Below are 16183 nucleotides of genomic sequence, written 5' to 3' on the forward strand. Positions count from 1 at the left end.
TCTAAAAAGAGTGTATAGAACGTTCTATTGGAGCCGCATGCAGCCGGTGGCCCTCGGCGATCACCAACCTACCAGGACCTGGCTAGTCGCGGCTTGTCCACCGCTATCAATTACACTCTAGCGGCAACGGCCATATCACGCTGAATACACCGGTTCTCGTCTGATCACCGAAGTTAAGCAGCGTCGAGCGCGGTCAGTACTTGGGAGGGAGACCACCTGGGAACACCGCGTGCCGTTGGCTACTCATTTATTTTCGCGGGATGGGATTTGCGTCTTTTAACAGGAAAATACCTTCATCCTATCATTTTGACGCTGCTTTTTTATGCAATTAAAAGTTCGCCCAGACGATAATATTATTTCGGTCAACTCTTGGCCTTTTTTTAACAACTGGCAGCATCTTTCCGTGAATAAAATACATGTTAGTATCAAAATTGAACAAAATAAAATGGCGAGAAAATTGGTTTTCATTTTATTCTACTTAAGGCTTGTACTTAAAATAGTACTAACTTACTTACTTACTTACTTACTTACTTACTTACTTACTAACTAACTAACTAACTAACTAACTAACTAACTAACTAACTAACTAATTAACTAACTAACTAACTAACTAACTAATTAACTAACTAACTAACTAACTAACTAACTAACTAACTAACGTTTATCTCTAAACAAAAACATTTCCGCGGTAAAATCCACTCTGAAATGGCCTTTTCTGGTTTTGGAATGAAGTCCAAAGTTAAAATTTTATTAACAAATTCTAATTGTGAAATATATTTTTTGTTCTAAATTTTAATCTTAAATGTAATTTAAATAGTTGAATCTAAAAAAGGACTTTTGGAAAATGTTTTATAGAAGGTTTTATCATGGGACAGCCGCATGGATTAGGGGAGTAACCCAAAAATACAAAATATCAAAACAAACCACGAAATTAAATAATAAAACGGAGACAGAGATATATTTTTTAAACAAAATAATATAGCTAACTTTTATCTATTAATTGTTTTAGGTGATGTAGTTTATGTAAAATATAAAAATGAACCTTGGCACAATATAAATTTAATGTCATGTTTTATTGATACTTAGAAAAAGTAACAAACATTTCAAAAGTCAGATCTTTGAGATCATTATTAAAAAAATATAACATTTTAAATCCGAACTCCTCTATAAATATTAAAATTATAAATTCCTAATCTACTTTAACAAAAGATATATCATATTAAGTTTAATACTATTAATGTTAGGAATAATCATGACTTTGAGATAAATAGAACAAAAATGTTTAATTCCAAATATAGTTAATTATAGAGCAATATATAATAAATGATTTTGTACTTACCAAAAATAAGCCTTGCCACTTTATATCTTGGTAATGTAGCTGCCGCGGGCGGCGGGCCCCCGGCGGCGACTCACTGTCCACGGAAGACGGGAAGAGAGAAAAAATGGAGAGGGGCTTATTTCGTGTTTTCTCTTTACGCGGAACATCTTGGCTGGAACCCAATGACCTAAAAATGAGGGGCGCGCTGTCTCTACCCACCATACCGAAACCCGCGAATTTACGTTATGAAAACCGGTTCCTTCAGCCAACCACTTAGAACATGCACGATTTACGAACCTTGGGTTACGAATAAAACCACAGGAATAACACAGAACAACCTCTTTTCGCGCCTTTATTTTACCCCTCTTACTTGCCTCCCGCTCGTCGGCCATTGCCTCTGCCCTAAACGGGGAGTCTAGCATCCACTCCTTGGGTATCCATAATGGAGGAGAGGACTGAAAGGGGGAAAACCAAGCATGGACGCGCCCAGGAAAATACCAAGGAGGATAGGAAGGGAGGCGAAGTAGGAGGGATGAACGCGGCAGCATCCTTGTAAGAAGCTTAGCGGCGGGAAAATTTCGGGAAAATGGCGGCTAGACGTAGCGTAGCTGCCGCAATCTTGCCGCCATTCATCCCTCCTACTTCGCCTCCCTTCCTATCCTCCGTGAAAATACCGCGAAAAAGAGTGTATAACTAGGTAAAAGAAAATTCAAAAACTGGAATCTTTCCGATTCTTCATTATTAACTATTCGACAATAAGGATTTTACCACTTATGACGTCAGAGGGGCAATATATTATAATAAAGAAATATATATAAAGACAGCCAAATAACATTTCCCGGAAATACTGTGTTGCGCAGTGCGCCATTATAAGAGCGTTTGATTTTTGATTTCAAGAGAGAAGTGGGCCGATCCCGGATTTACTGCAATACCAGGCCGACCCGTGGCGGAGGTGGAGCAAGCTCCGACCACTCCGCCGCCGTCCAAAAATAAGTTTAATATCTTGGGCCCCGATGGGACCCGTATCAGATATTAAGCTGATAAGAACAGATACTTTTAATTGTTTATTAAAAGATTGTCGTTTTTTACATTTTTACATTTTTCATTTGTTATATATTTGTTCACGGTTTAATTAATTAAATTAGCGCGAACAATCGTTTAAAAAGGATCATCGTATAAAAGTCGAGTAAAGAACTGTTAAAAATTTAAAAATTAAATTTAAATCATATTTTTCCTTTTTTAATTTCTTTTTCTGGAGTTCTACTCCGTCGTCTTTTGGGATAGTTTTTCAGGAGGTCAGTTATTCTTACGACGAGGTCTTCTGCTGTCCGGGTTAGGCTAATTGAACGTGTGGGGGCTCTGGCATTGATTTTTCCGAGGAGGGCTTGTAGTTCGTTTTTCTTCAGTCGGTTAAGGCCTGGCACCTCGTTATAGTTCCAGTCTAATGGATCGAATCTTGGTCTGGTTGTGGGGCTGTCATGTTCGTTGGAGTCAGGTTCGCTTTCAGTTTCTGGTTGAGGTTCGTGATGTGGCGGTGATTTCAAAGCGTCGGCGAAGGAACAGATTGTGGCTGGAGGATCTACGGTCTTTGGAGAGGGTGTTGCCAAGTAAAAGCTTTCGTTGGAGGTTCTGGAGTCGTTTGGTTCGGTAAGTATTTCAGGTAAGTATGGTAAGTTTTCTTGTAGGTCTTCTCGGGTGGTGGCACTGGCGGTTTCCTTTCCAACTTGAGGCGATGGTGAGTTTCTTCCATGCTCTGGATTTACAAGTAGCGGGTTTGGGTCTCTCGCTGACTCTGAAGTTTGACGGGCTCTTGACTTCTTTTTCGGACAATCCCGAACCTGATGAGTGTCTTTGTGGCAGAAAAAGCACATTCTTTGGACGCCACGGTAGGTAATTTGGATACGATGCCCATTGATCATCATCAGGTTCGGGATTGGACCCTTAATTTTCACTTGCAGTCGCCGAGTTCCGGTTCGGACGTCTTTCAAAACTCCGTTCTGGTATGTCTCCCAAGTTTCCGTGAGTACTTCGCAGCATGTTCTAAGCGCCTTTTTGAAGATGGCCAACTCCCACCAGCTCGGGGCATCTTTCACGTTGATATACGATATAGGGTCGACTATGCTGATAACATCCAGTGGCTTGTCTCCAACGACGATTCCACTGTCAACGGCTCTCTGGTAGCTGGCTTCATTTCTGAAGGTGATCTGGGCTTCATTCTTGGAGATTATTTGGAAAACGGTAACGTTCTTTGGGCCAACGTGGTTGAACAGAGCAAGTGCTACGTCTTCCACGTCGACACCATCGAACTTCACCTTGACCGAAGCGGCTTTGAGAGCTGAAGCTGACATCAAGACTGGAACAAGGGCTTGTTCCTCCAGTATCTTCGACGTTGCAGCAGTCATGGCAAGACCTTCTGCGGACGATGGCATCAGAGGAGGACTTCTGGAACCGCCGGACAGCGATCCCTTGCGTGGTGGATCCAACACTACGGATTTCAGGAACAGCTAGGCAGGAACAGGATCAGCGACGGACTGGAGCGGTAATACAGGTAAGTATTCTTCCCTTTACAGGTGCGTACGGTTCCCGGCCTTTGGCTTCGAAAAAAGGAGCAAACAGATACTACACTTTGATCTTAGCCAAAAGGCCGAGAAGCGATAACCCGCTAGGAGCCGTCACTGTTTAACAAAGTAAAAAGAGAGAATTCGAGCATTTCAAATATTTCATAATTACGTCACCGAATGTTGGTCCTGGTGGGAGATGACAACGTTTGTAGCCATCGCGCGAACAAAGGAGAAGACGATATCTTGAATCCGTGAAATAGAGGTACACCGCCAGGCCCGGACTGGCACTTTTGGGGTCATCGGCTAGAGACAGTAGAGTGGGCCACTTTACCGGGCCGTATGGAAAAAAAATCTAAATGGTGGTTTATAGGACCATAAATAACGTATTAAGTGTACTAGATTCTACGTGAAACGTCAAACGCGTTTAAATGACCATTTAGGAAAAATTTATTATAAGCGAATAGAGCGTTCTATAAAAGTGGACCATAACCGGTCACTTTTCATACAGACTATAGAGCTGGTTCAGCAGGACTAACAACTTTTGTTATTCTTTGGTTTAAGAGAATTCGGCTTATGTCCTGTCTTTATATGAATATTTTAGAGACGTACCTTTTAGGAGTTGTAGGAGGCACCCTAGGTGTTGAAGTATGTTTGGGGTTAAGGATATTTTCATGATCTAAGTTTCATCTTAAACACGTGGATTTGGGACTAGTATTTTCTAGAATTTTGCTTATTTGCCATCATACATTTATTACAAAAATCATTTAAAATAAGAAAAAAGGCGCGGAAAGCAAAGCCGGAAATATGTGAAGCCTAGGCTAGCAACTACGCTACTAATAAAAATTGACTGCTCTCAATTTCTTACGGGTTTGCCAGATAAATATATTTCTCTAAGACGAAAAACCGGCCAAACCTTCACCTCCTCCGAACTCCAAAGGGGGAAAGCACACCACACCAATTTTATAGATTCGTAAACGCGCCTTCCCAATCGACCGCCATCACCTTACAGTCTACGGGGAGGGTGATGAAAAAACTGGTTTGGGGGGGGGGGGGATGAAATTTCTGCGGTAAAGGGCTTGCTCGTTGGTTGTCTGTACGATAATATCGGCGCCCAGTAAACGTTTCTAAAAAGAGTGTATAGAACGTTCTATTGGAGCCGCATGCAGCCGGTGGCCCTCGGCGATCACCAACCTACCAGGACCTGGCTAGTCGCGGCTTGTCCACCGCTATCAATTACACTCTAGCGGCAACGGCCATATCACGCTGAATACACCGGTTCTCGTCTGATCACCGAAGTTAAGCAGCGTCGAGCGCGGTCAGTACTTGGGAGGGAGACCACCTGGGAACACCGCGTGCCGTTGGCTACTCATTTATTTTCGCGGGATGGGATTTGCGTCTTTTAACAGGAAAATACCTTCATCCTATCATTTTGACGCTGCTTTTTTATGCAATTAAAAGTTCGCCCAGACGATAATATTATTTCGGTCAACTCTTGGCCTTTTTTTAACAACTGGCAGCATCTTTCCGTGAATAAAATACATGTTAGTATCAAAATTGAACAAAATAAAATGGCGAGAAAATTGGTTTTCATTTTATTCTACTTAAGGCTTGTACTTAAAATAGTACTAACTTACTTACTTACTTACTTACTTACTTACTTACTTACTAACTAACTAACTAACTAACTAACTAACTAACTAACTAACTAACTAACTAATTAACTAACTAACTAACTAACTAACTAATTAACTAACTAACTAACTAACTAACTAACTAACTAACGTTTATCTCTAAACAAAAACATTTCCGCGGTAAAATCCACTCTGAAATGGCCTTTTCTGGTTTTGGAATGAAGTCCAAAGTTAAAATTTTATTAACAAATTCTAATTGTGAAATATATTTTTTGTTCTAAATTTTAATCTTAAATGTAATTTAAATAGTTGAATCTAAAAAAGGACTTTTGGAAAATGTTTTATAGAAGGTTTTATCATGGGACAGCCGCATGGATTAGGGGAGTAACCCAAAAATACAAAATATCAAAACAAACCACGAAATTAAATAATAAAACGGAGACAGAGATATATTTTTTAAACAAAATAATATAGCTAACTTTTATCTATTAATTGTTTTAGGTGATGTAGTTTATGTAAAATATAAAAATGAACCTTGGCACAATATAAATTTAATGTCATGTTTTATTGATACTTAGAAAAAGTAACAAACATTTCAAAAGTCAGATCTTTGAGATCATTATTAAAAAAATATAACATTTTAAATCCGAACTCCTCTATAAATATTAAAATTATAAATTCCTAATCTACTTTAACAAAAGATATATCATATTAAGTTTAATACTATTAATGTTAGGAATAATCATGACTTTGAGATAAATAGAACAAAAATGTTTAATTCCAAATATAGTTAATTATAGAGCAATATATAATAAATGATTTTGTACTTACCAAAAATAAGCCTTGCCACTTTATATCTTGGTAATGTAGCTGCCGCGGGCGGCGGGCCCCCGGCGGCGACTCACTGTCCACGGAAGACGGGAAGAGAGAAAAAATGGAGAGGGGCTTATTTCGTGTTTTCTCTTTACGCGGAACATCTTGGCTGGAACCCAATGACCTAAAAATGAGGGGCGCGCTGTCTCTACCCACCATACCGAAACCCGCGAATTTACGTTATGAAAACCGGTTCCTTCAGCCAACCACTTAGAACATGCACGATTTACGAACCTTGGGTTACGAATAAAACCACAGGAATAACACAGAACAACCTCTTTTCGCGCCTTTATTTTACCCCTCTTACTTGCCTCCCGCTCGTCGGCCATTGCCTCTGCCCTAAACGGGGAGTCTAGCATCCACTCCTTGGGTATCCATAATGGAGGAGAGGACTGAAAGGGGGAAAACCAAGCATGGACGCGCCCAGGAAAATACCAAGGAGGATAGGAAGGGAGGCGAAGTAGGAGGGATGAACGCGGCAGCATCCTTGTAAGAAGCTTAGCGGCGGGAAAATTTCGGAAAAATGGCGGCTAGACGTAGCGTAGCTGCCGCAATCTTGCCGCCATTCATCCCTCCTACTTCGCCTCCCTTCCTATCCTCCGTGAAAATACCGCGAAAAAGAGTGTATAACTAGGTAAAAGAAAATTCAAAAACTGGAATCTTTCCGATTCTTCATTATTAACTATTCGACAATAAGGATTTTACCACTTATGACGTCAGAGGGGCAATATATTATAATAAAGAAATATATATAAAGACAGCCAAATAACATTTCCCGGAAATACTGTGTTGCGCAGTGCGCCATTATAAGAGCGTTTGATTTTTGATTTCAAGAGAGAAGTGGGCCGATCCCGGATTTACTGCAATACCAGGCCGACCCGTGGCGGAGGTGGAGCAAGCTCCGACCACTCCGCCGCCGTCCAAAAATAAGTTTAATATCTTGGGCCCCGATGGGACCCGTATCAGATATTAAGCTGATAAGAACAGATACTGAATTTGTTTATTTAAATTCTTGTCATTGATACATATGTTCGCGTTATTAATATTTTAATTTAGCGCGAACATTTGTCAAAAAAAATGGTGTCTGATTCTCTGATCTTTTTTCCAGGTTTAGTTCTTTTGTACAATGCGGTCAGGTAAGTATATTTCTTTTTTCTTTTTAAATTTAAATAAATATCTTTGGGTAAATAACAAATAATTTTCCATAAAAAATGGCAATAAGACGGAAAAAGTCCAATAACATTTAAAGCTAAAACAATTAAAACCCCGAAAGCACGACATTTGTAAAGTTAAAATCATACTCTACACGATAAAAACATTTTGGACTTGTAAAAATAATTACTTATATTTACAACAGATAGATACGAAAAAGATATAAATAAATACATATTTACACAATTATCGTAAGAACTATTTTTTGCCTCTCTTTGGGTCTTTTTCAATGGATGGACTCTGTCGACGTTTAGCCCGCCTCTGGATTTCTGTCATTGCGCCCGTTCGCGCTTTCTCACGCCAGATCAGCTTATCTGGGTCCGTAGTGTCATGATCCTTGGCGTCCCGAAGAAATTGATCAAGTTTGGCGTCGGAAAGATCCGCCCATTTAAAATTGCGTTCGAAATCTGCCACTCTTTTAGCAAATCCTGGCGAGACTATGACTTTCTGTGGTGACGATTTAACTGCCTCAGAATAGCCCTTGGCTGCTGCTGCGGTGACCTTGGGGGATGACGTAGGCGATAGCAACCGCCAGCCCTCATCACCTTCCTCGAAGTCGCCTGCACTTGGTACATCTTCGTTAATCGCTAACTGATCATCAGTAGCCTCCATAATTTCCTGATCTCCATCTTCTGCGGATGATGGCGAACGTCTTGAACTCTCTGGATCATTTGGTGGCGGAAGTTGGGATTCAAGGCCCGTGTTCTGGAGAGGCGGGCGAACCCTGTTTTTCTTTTTCGGGCAATCCCGAACCTGATGAGTGTCTTTGTGGCAAAAGAAGCACATTCTCTGTACTCCCCGGTACGTGACTTGTATGCGATGTCCATTGATGATCATCAGGTTCGGGATTGGACCCCTGACTTTTACTTGGAGACGTCGTGTTCCGGTACGAAGGTCTTTCAGGACCCCTTTCTGATAGGTCTCCCACGTCTGGGATATAACGTCACAGCTCGTTCTGAAGGCCTTCTTGAAAACCTCCAAATCCCACCAACTGGGAGCGTCTTTCACTGTTAGGTAAGTAACAGGGTCAGCTACTCCAATAACATCGAGCGGCTTCTCACCGACGACGATTCCGCAGTCCACGGCTTTCTGATAACTAGCTGCGTCCCGGAAGGTGATCTGTACTTCGGACTTGCCAATCATTTGAAATACGGTGATATTTTTGGGGCCGACGTGGTCAAAAAGAGCTAGCGCTAATTCTTCCACGGCGACACCGTCAAATTTGATGCGGGCTGTAGCAGCCTTACAAGCTGTAGCGGAAGCCGAAGCTGAAGCTACTTTGTCCATTTTCGTCGACGACGAAGACATGGTGACGGGCTTTGACGTCGAGATCACCGGATGACTTCGGGTATCGCCAGGCGGCGACCCCTCAAAAAGTGGGTCCAAGGTGGCGGAAAAACTGGAACAGTACAGCGGCAGGAACCGGAATCAGGATACAGCGGCAGGAACCGGAAACAGGATACGGCGGCAGGAACCGGAGCCAGGACACAGGAACGAGCAGGTAAGGTAGCGAAGCAGGTAAACTCGCCTTAAAGGCGTATATACACTTCTCGCCCCCCGACTAAGATCTCTGTATAGTTCTATTGGAAACAGATACTACACTTTGATCTTAGCCAAAAGGCCGAGAAGCGATAACCCGCTAGGAGCCGTCACTGTTTAACAAAGTAAAAAGAGAGAATTCGAGCATTTCAAATATTTCATAATTACGTCACCGAATGTTGGTCCTGGTGGGAGATGACAACGTTTGTAGCCATCGCGCGAACAAAGGAGAAGACGATATCTTGAATCCGTGAAATAGAGGTACACCGCCAGGCCCGGACTGGCACTTTTGGGGTCATCGGCTAGAGACAGTAGAGTGGGCCACTTTACCGGGCCGTATGGAAAAAAAATCTAAATGGTGGTTTATAGGACCATAAATAACGTATTAAGTGTACTAGATTCTACGTGAAACGTCAAACGCGTTTAAATGACCATTTAGGAAAAATTTATTATAAGCGAATAGAGCGTTCTATAAAAGTGGACCATAACCGGTCACTTTTCATACAGACTATAGAGCTGGTTCAGCAGGACTAACAACTTTTGTTATTCTTTGGTTTAAGAGAATTCGGCTTATGTCCTGTCTTTATATGAATATTTTAGAGACGTACCTTTTAGGAGTTGTAGGAGGCACCCTAGGTGTTGAAGTATGTTTGGGGTTAAGGATATTTTCATGATCTAAGTTTCATCTTAAACACGTGGATTTGGGACTAGTATTTTCTAGAATTTTGCTTATTTGCCATCATACATTTATTACAAAAATCATTTAAAATAAGAAAAAAGGCGCGGAAAGCAAAGCCGGAAATATGTGAAGCCTAGGCTAGCAACTACGCTACTAATAAAAATTGACTGCTCTCAATTTCTTACGGGTTTGCCAGATAAATATATTTCTCTAAGACGAAAAACCGGCCAAACCTTCACCTCCTCCGAACTCCAAAGGGGGAAAGCACACCACACCAATTTTATAGATTCGTAAACGCGCCTTCCCAATCGACCGCCATCACCTTACAGTCTACGGGGAGGGTGATGAAAAAACTGGTTTGGGGGGGGGGGGGATGAAATTTCTGCGGTAAAGGGCTTGCTCGTTGGTTGTCTGTACGATAATATCGGCGCCCAGTAAACGTTTCTAAAAAGAGTGTATAGAACGTTCTATTGGAGCCGCATGCAGCCGGTGGCCCTCGGCGATCACCAACCTACCAGGACCTGGCTAGTCGCGGCTTGTCCACCGCTATCAATTACACTCTAGCGGCAACGGCCATATCACGCTGAATACACCGGTTCTCGTCTGATCACCGAAGTTAAGCAGCGTCGAGCGCGGTCAGTACTTGGGAGGGAGACCACCTGGGAACACCGCGTGCCGTTGGCTACTCATTTATTTTCGCGGGATGGGATTTGCGTCTTTTAACAGGAAAATACCTTCATCCTATCATTTTGACGCTGCTTTTTTATGCAATTAAAAGTTCGCCCAGACGATAATATTATTTCGGTCAACTCTTGGCCTTTTTTTAACAACTGGCAGCATCTTTCCGTGAATAAAATACATGTTAGTATCAAAATTGAACAAAATAAAATGGCGAGAAAATTGGTTTTCATTTTATTCTACTTAAGGCTTGTACTTAAAATAGTACTAACTTACTTACTTACTTACTTACTTACTTACTTACTTACTAACTAACTAACTAACTAACTAACTAACTAACTAACTAACTAATTAACTAACTAACTAACTAACTAACTAATTAACTAACTAACTAACTAACTAACTAACTAACTAACGTTTATCTCTAAACAAAAACATTTCCGCGGTAAAATCCACTCTGAAATGGCCTTTTCTGGTTTTGGAATGAAGTCCAAAGTTAAAATTTTATTAACAAATTCTAATTGTGAAATATATTTTTTGTTCTAAATTTTAATCTTAAATGTAATTTAAATAGTTGAATCTAAAAAAGGACTTTTGGAAAATGTTTTATAGAAGGTTTTATCATGGGACAGCCGCATGGATTAGGGGAGTAACCCAAAAATACAAAATATCAAAACAAACCACGAAATTAAATAATAAAACGGAGACAGAGATATATTTTTTAAACAAAATAATATAGCTAACTTTTATCTATTAATTGTTTTAGGTGATGTAGTTTATGTAAAATATAAAAATGAACCTTGGCACAATATAAATTTAATGTCATGTTTTATTGATACTTAGAAAAAGTAACAAACATTTCAAAAGTCAGATCTTTGAGATCATTATTAAAAAAATATAACATTTTAAATCCGAACTCCTCTATAAATATTAAAATTATAAATTCCTAATCTACTTTAACAAAAGATATATCATATTAAGTTTAATACTATTAATGTTAGGAATAATCATGACTTTGAGATAAATAGAACAAAAATGTTTAATTCCAAATATAGTTAATTATAGAGCAATATATAATAAATGATTTTGTACTTACCAAAAATAAGCCTTGCCACTTTATATCTTGGTAATGTAGCTGCCGCGGGCGGCGGGCCCCCGGCGGCGACTCACTGTCCACGGAAGACGGGAAGAGAGAAAAAATGGAGAGGGGCTTATTTCGTGTTTTCTCTTTACGCGGAACATCTTGGCTGGAACCCAATGACCTAAAAATGAGGGGCGCGCTGTCTCTACCCACCATACCGAAACCCGCGAATTTACGTTATGAAAACCGGTTCCTTCAGCCAACCACTTAGAACATGCACGATTTACGAACCTTGGGTTACGAATAAAACCACAGGAATAACACAGAACAACCTCTTTTCGCGCCTTTATTTTACCCCTCTTACTTGCCTCCCGCTCGTCGGCCATTGCCTCTGCCCTAAACGGGGAGTCTAGCATCCACTCCTTGGGTATCCATAATGGAGGAGAGGACTGAAAGGGGGAAAACCAAGCATGGACGCGCCCAGGAAAATACCAAGGAGGATAGGAAGGGAGGCGAAGTAGGAGGGATGAACGCGGCAGCATCCTTGTAAGAAGCTTAGCGGCGGGAAAATTTCGGAAAAATGGCGGCTAGACGTAGCGTAGCTGCCGCAATCTTGCCGCCATTCATCCCTCCTACTTCGCCTCCCTTCCTATCCTCCGTGAAAATACCGCGAAAAAGAGTGTATAACTAGGTAAAAGAAAATTCAAAAACTGGAATCTTTCCGATTCTTCATTATTAACTATTCGACAATAAGGATTTTACCACTTATGACGTCAGAGGGGCAATATATTATAATAAAGAAATATATATAAAGACAGCCAAATAACATTTCCCGGAAATACTGTGTTGCGCAGTGCGCCATTATAAGAGCGTTTGATTTTTGATTTCAAGAGAGAAGTGGGCCGATCCCGGATTTACTGCAATACCAGGCCGACCCGTGGCGGAGGTGGAGCAAGCTCCGACCACTCCGCCGCCGTCCAAAAATAAGTTTAATATCTTGGGCCCCGATGGGACCCGTATCAGATATTAAGCTGATAAGAACAGATACTGAATTTGTTTATTTAAAATTCGTTGTCATGGTTACAAGTGTCCGCGTTATTAAAAAATTTAAATTATCGCGAACACTGTTTTACACACAAAATTCCAGAATTTCTGACGTCGCCTCTATCGTTAAAAGGTAAGTATTTACAATTATTCAAGTATAAACGGGACTGAAACATTTTAATATACAAAAGAGTTATTTTTTCACCGATTTGTTTTGGTCAAGGTAAGTGGTTTTTTTTGATTTCACATTCTAGGCATATTTTTTTAGTTTTAACAATTTTCTTTTCATTTTTACAGGGTAAACAGGATCCGAGGTAAGTATACGGTAAGTATAACATTTAAGCATACCATTTTTTTTTAAACTATAGACATTTAATATTTACAAAATCAAAACTTTAAATAATGTAAAGTTAAAAGCGTATTAAAACTAAAGATAAAACGTAAAGAGTCATTAAAAACATATTTACATATCATATTCAGGGCCTATTTTTTCCCTTTTTTGATGTGCGATTCTGATGGGGAAGTCTGTGGTCGTTTCCTGCGACTTTGCAAGGTGAGGCGCGCTTCAGTCAGTGATTCTTCACGCCATCTAAGTATTTCTGGTGACTCTGTGACCAAGCTTCGTGCACGACGGCAAAAGTTCTCTATTTCCTGTTCGGTCATTGTCGACCAATTCCAATCTCGTTCGTAGATCGGTTCTTCATATGCTGGGTTTTTCGAAATGGGAAAGAGCTCTAGAACAGGTGTGTGCTGTGGCGGAGTCTTCACTGCGTTTGCGTAGCCGTTGGACATTTGCGGCAAATCAGATGGTTTTAGGGAAGATCCTGGTGAAGAGAGACTCCAGCCATCTTCACCCCCCTCAAAACATCCTGCTTCCGGTACAGATTCTTCCATCTGTTCTTCGTGGACGGCAGCGTCTGTGATAGCTGCCCCTTCCTGTGGTGGTGGTGTGGTTTCGCTCCCCAGATTGACAGCGTCTTCGGGGGCCGGAATATGGCCCTGGATGACCGAATTTTCTGGAGCTGGTGGCGCCTTTCTTTTCTTCTTAGGACAATCCCGAACCTGATGACTGTCTTTACGACAGTAGAAGCACATTCTTTGGACACCTTGATATACGAGCTGAATGCGATGTCCGCTGATGGTCATCAGGTTCGGGATTGGGCTCTTGACCTTGACTTCAAGGCGGCGATTTCCGTTTCGGACATCTTTAAGCGGGCCTTTCTGGAAGGTTTCCCATGTTTCCGAAACCACTTCGCAGTAGTTCCTCAGAGCGGCTCGCAGGAACGGTAGATCCCACCAGCTAGGCGCATCCTTCATGGTGATTTGAGTCACCGGGTCTGCAACTCCTATGATGCTTAGATGCTTGTCGCCGACAATTATACCGGCATCTACGGCCTTCTGATAACAGATGGCGTCCTTGAACGTAATCTGACATTCAGATTTAGCCAGCATCTGGAAGACGGTGATGCTCTTGGGGCCAATGCAGTCGAAAAGAGCTACAGCCAAATCTTCTACATTGACCCCGTCGAACTTGATTCGTGCCGTGGCCTTCTTGGAGGACGAAGGCCCGGACTGTGGCTTGCACGGCAGAGACGACACGGCAGGCATGGCGACGATGGTGGAGACCGCCGAAGCGGAAACCGGATACTCAGGAACCGCTGGGATGAGCCAAACAGCGACTGGAACGCAGGAGCAGGAACAGGAACTTCAACTGGAACAGGATCTGGGTCGGTGTAAAATGCCGACTCAGCTTGGCAGATAGACGAGCAGGTACGTATGACTCGCCTCAAAGGCGTATAAACACTTCTCGCCCCCCGACTAAGATCTCGGTATAGCACTATTGAAAAACAGATACTACACTTTGATCTTAGCCAAAAGGCCGAGAAGCGATAACCCGCTAGGAGCCGTCACTGTTTAACAAAGTAAAAAGAGAGAATTCGAGCATTTCAAATATTTCATAATTACGTCACCGAATGTTGGTCCTGGTGGGAGATGACAACGTTTGTAGCCATCGCGCGAACAAAGGAGAAGACGATATCTTGAATCCGTGAAATAGAGGTACACCGCCAGGCCCGGACTGGCACTTTTGGGGTCATCGGCTAGAGACAGTAGAGTGGGCCACTTTACCGGGCCGTATGGAAAAAAAATCTAAATGGTGGTTTATAGGACCATAAATAACGTATTAAGTGTACTAGATTCTACGTGAAACGTCAAACGCGTTTAAATGACCATTTAGGAAAAATTTATTATAAGCGAATAGAGCGTTCTATAAAAGTGGACCATAACCGGTCACTTTTCATACAGACTATAGAGCTGGTTCAGCAGGACTAACAACTTTTGTTATTCTTTGGTTTAAGAGAATTCGGCTTATGTCCTGTCTTTATATGAATATTTTAGAGACGTACCTTTTAGGAGTTGTAGGAGGCACCCTAGGTGTTGAAGTATGTTTGGGGTTAAGGATATTTTCATGATCTAAGTTTCATCTTAAACACGTGGATTTGGGACTAGTATTTTCTAGAATTTTGCTTATTTGCCATCATACATTTATTACAAAAATCATTTAAAATAAGAAAAAAGGCGCGGAAAGCAAAGCCGGAAATATGTGAAGCCTAGGCTAGCAACTACGCTACTAATAAAAATTGACTGCTCTCAATTTCTTACGGGTTTGCCAGATAAATATATTTCTCTAAGACGAAAAACCGGCCAAACCTTCACCTCCTCCGAACTCCAAAGGGGGAAAGCACACCACACCAATTTTATAGATTCGTAAACGCGCCTTCCCAATCGACCGCCATCACCTTACAGTCTACGGGGAGGGTGATGAAAAAACTGGTTTGGGGGGGGGGGGGGATGAAATTTCTGCGGTAAAGGGCTTGCTCGTTGGTTGTCTGTACGATAATATCGGCGCCCAGTAAACGTTTCTAAAAAGAGTGTATAGAACGTTCTATTGGAGCCGCATGCAGCCGGTGGCCCTCGGCGATCACCAACCTACCAGGACCTGGCTAGTCGCGGCTTGTCCACCGCTATCAATTACACTCTAGCGGCAACGGCCATATCACGCTGAATACACCGGTTCTCGTCTGATCACCGAAGTTAAGCAGCGTCGAGCGCGGTCAGTACTTGGGAGGGAGACCACCTGGGAACACCGCGTGCCGTTGGCTACTCATTTATTTTCGCGGGATGGGATTTGCGTCTTTTAACAGGAAAATACCTTCATCCTATCATTTTGACGCTGCTTTTTTATGCAATTAAAAGTTCGCCCAGACGATAATATTATTTCGGTCAACTCTTGGCCTTTTTTTAACAACTGGCAGCATCTTTCCGTGAATAAAATACATGTTAGTATCAAAATTGAACAAAATAAAATGGCGAGAAAATTGGTTTTCATTTTATTCTACTTAAGGCTTGTACTTAAAATAGTACTAACTTACTTACTTACTTACTTACTTACTTACTTACTTACTAACTAACTAACTAACTAACTAACTAACTAACTAACTAACTAACTAATTAACTAACTAACTAACTAACTAACTAATTAACTAACTAACTAACTAACTAACTAAC

The 16183-nt window shown here is 41.4% G+C and overlaps 4 non-coding genes and 6 pseudogenes across 4 annotated transcripts; 4 read left to right on the forward strand and 6 right to left on the reverse strand.

Annotated features, from left to right (window-relative positions):
* The first annotated feature begins 122 nt into the window (after positions 1-122).
* On the forward strand, positions 123-241 carry LOC149938335 (5S ribosomal RNA). The gene has a single exon (XR_016481980.1). It is a non-coding gene; the product is annotated as a 5S ribosomal RNA (ribosomal RNA).
* A 1975-nt stretch (positions 242-2216) lies between these two features.
* On the reverse strand, positions 2217-2394 carry LOC149938336 (U2 spliceosomal RNA; annotated as a pseudogene).
* A 1498-nt stretch (positions 2395-3892) lies between these two features.
* Positions 3893-3974, reverse strand: LOC149938337 (U2 spliceosomal RNA; annotated as a pseudogene).
* A 1150-nt stretch (positions 3975-5124) lies between these two features.
* Positions 5125-5243, forward strand: LOC149938338 (5S ribosomal RNA). The gene has a single exon (XR_016481981.1). It is a non-coding gene; the product is annotated as a 5S ribosomal RNA (ribosomal RNA).
* A 1975-nt stretch (positions 5244-7218) lies between these two features.
* Positions 7219-7397, reverse strand: LOC149938339 (U2 spliceosomal RNA; annotated as a pseudogene).
* Positions 7398-9090: 1693 nt separating this feature from the next.
* On the reverse strand, positions 9091-9228 carry LOC149938340 (U2 spliceosomal RNA; annotated as a pseudogene).
* Positions 9229-10378: 1150 nt separating this feature from the next.
* Positions 10379-10497, forward strand: LOC149938341 (5S ribosomal RNA). The gene has a single exon (XR_016481982.1). It is a non-coding gene; the product is annotated as a 5S ribosomal RNA (ribosomal RNA).
* A 1967-nt stretch (positions 10498-12464) lies between these two features.
* On the reverse strand, positions 12465-12640 carry LOC149938342 (U2 spliceosomal RNA; annotated as a pseudogene).
* Positions 12641-14369: 1729 nt separating this feature from the next.
* LOC149938343 (U2 spliceosomal RNA) lies at positions 14370-14507 on the reverse strand (annotated as a pseudogene).
* Positions 14508-15658: 1151 nt separating this feature from the next.
* On the forward strand, positions 15659-15777 carry LOC149938344 (5S ribosomal RNA). The gene has a single exon (XR_016481983.1). It is a non-coding gene; the product is annotated as a 5S ribosomal RNA (ribosomal RNA).
* Positions 15778-16183: the final 406 nt, after the last annotated feature.

The sequence above is a fragment of the Leiobunum rupestre genome, chromosome 6 (genome assembly GCF_980474605.1).
Source record: "Leiobunum rupestre chromosome 6, qqLeiRupe1.1.hap1, whole genome shotgun sequence".
Taxonomy (NCBI): domain Eukaryota; kingdom Metazoa; phylum Arthropoda; class Arachnida; order Opiliones; family Sclerosomatidae; genus Leiobunum; species Leiobunum rupestre.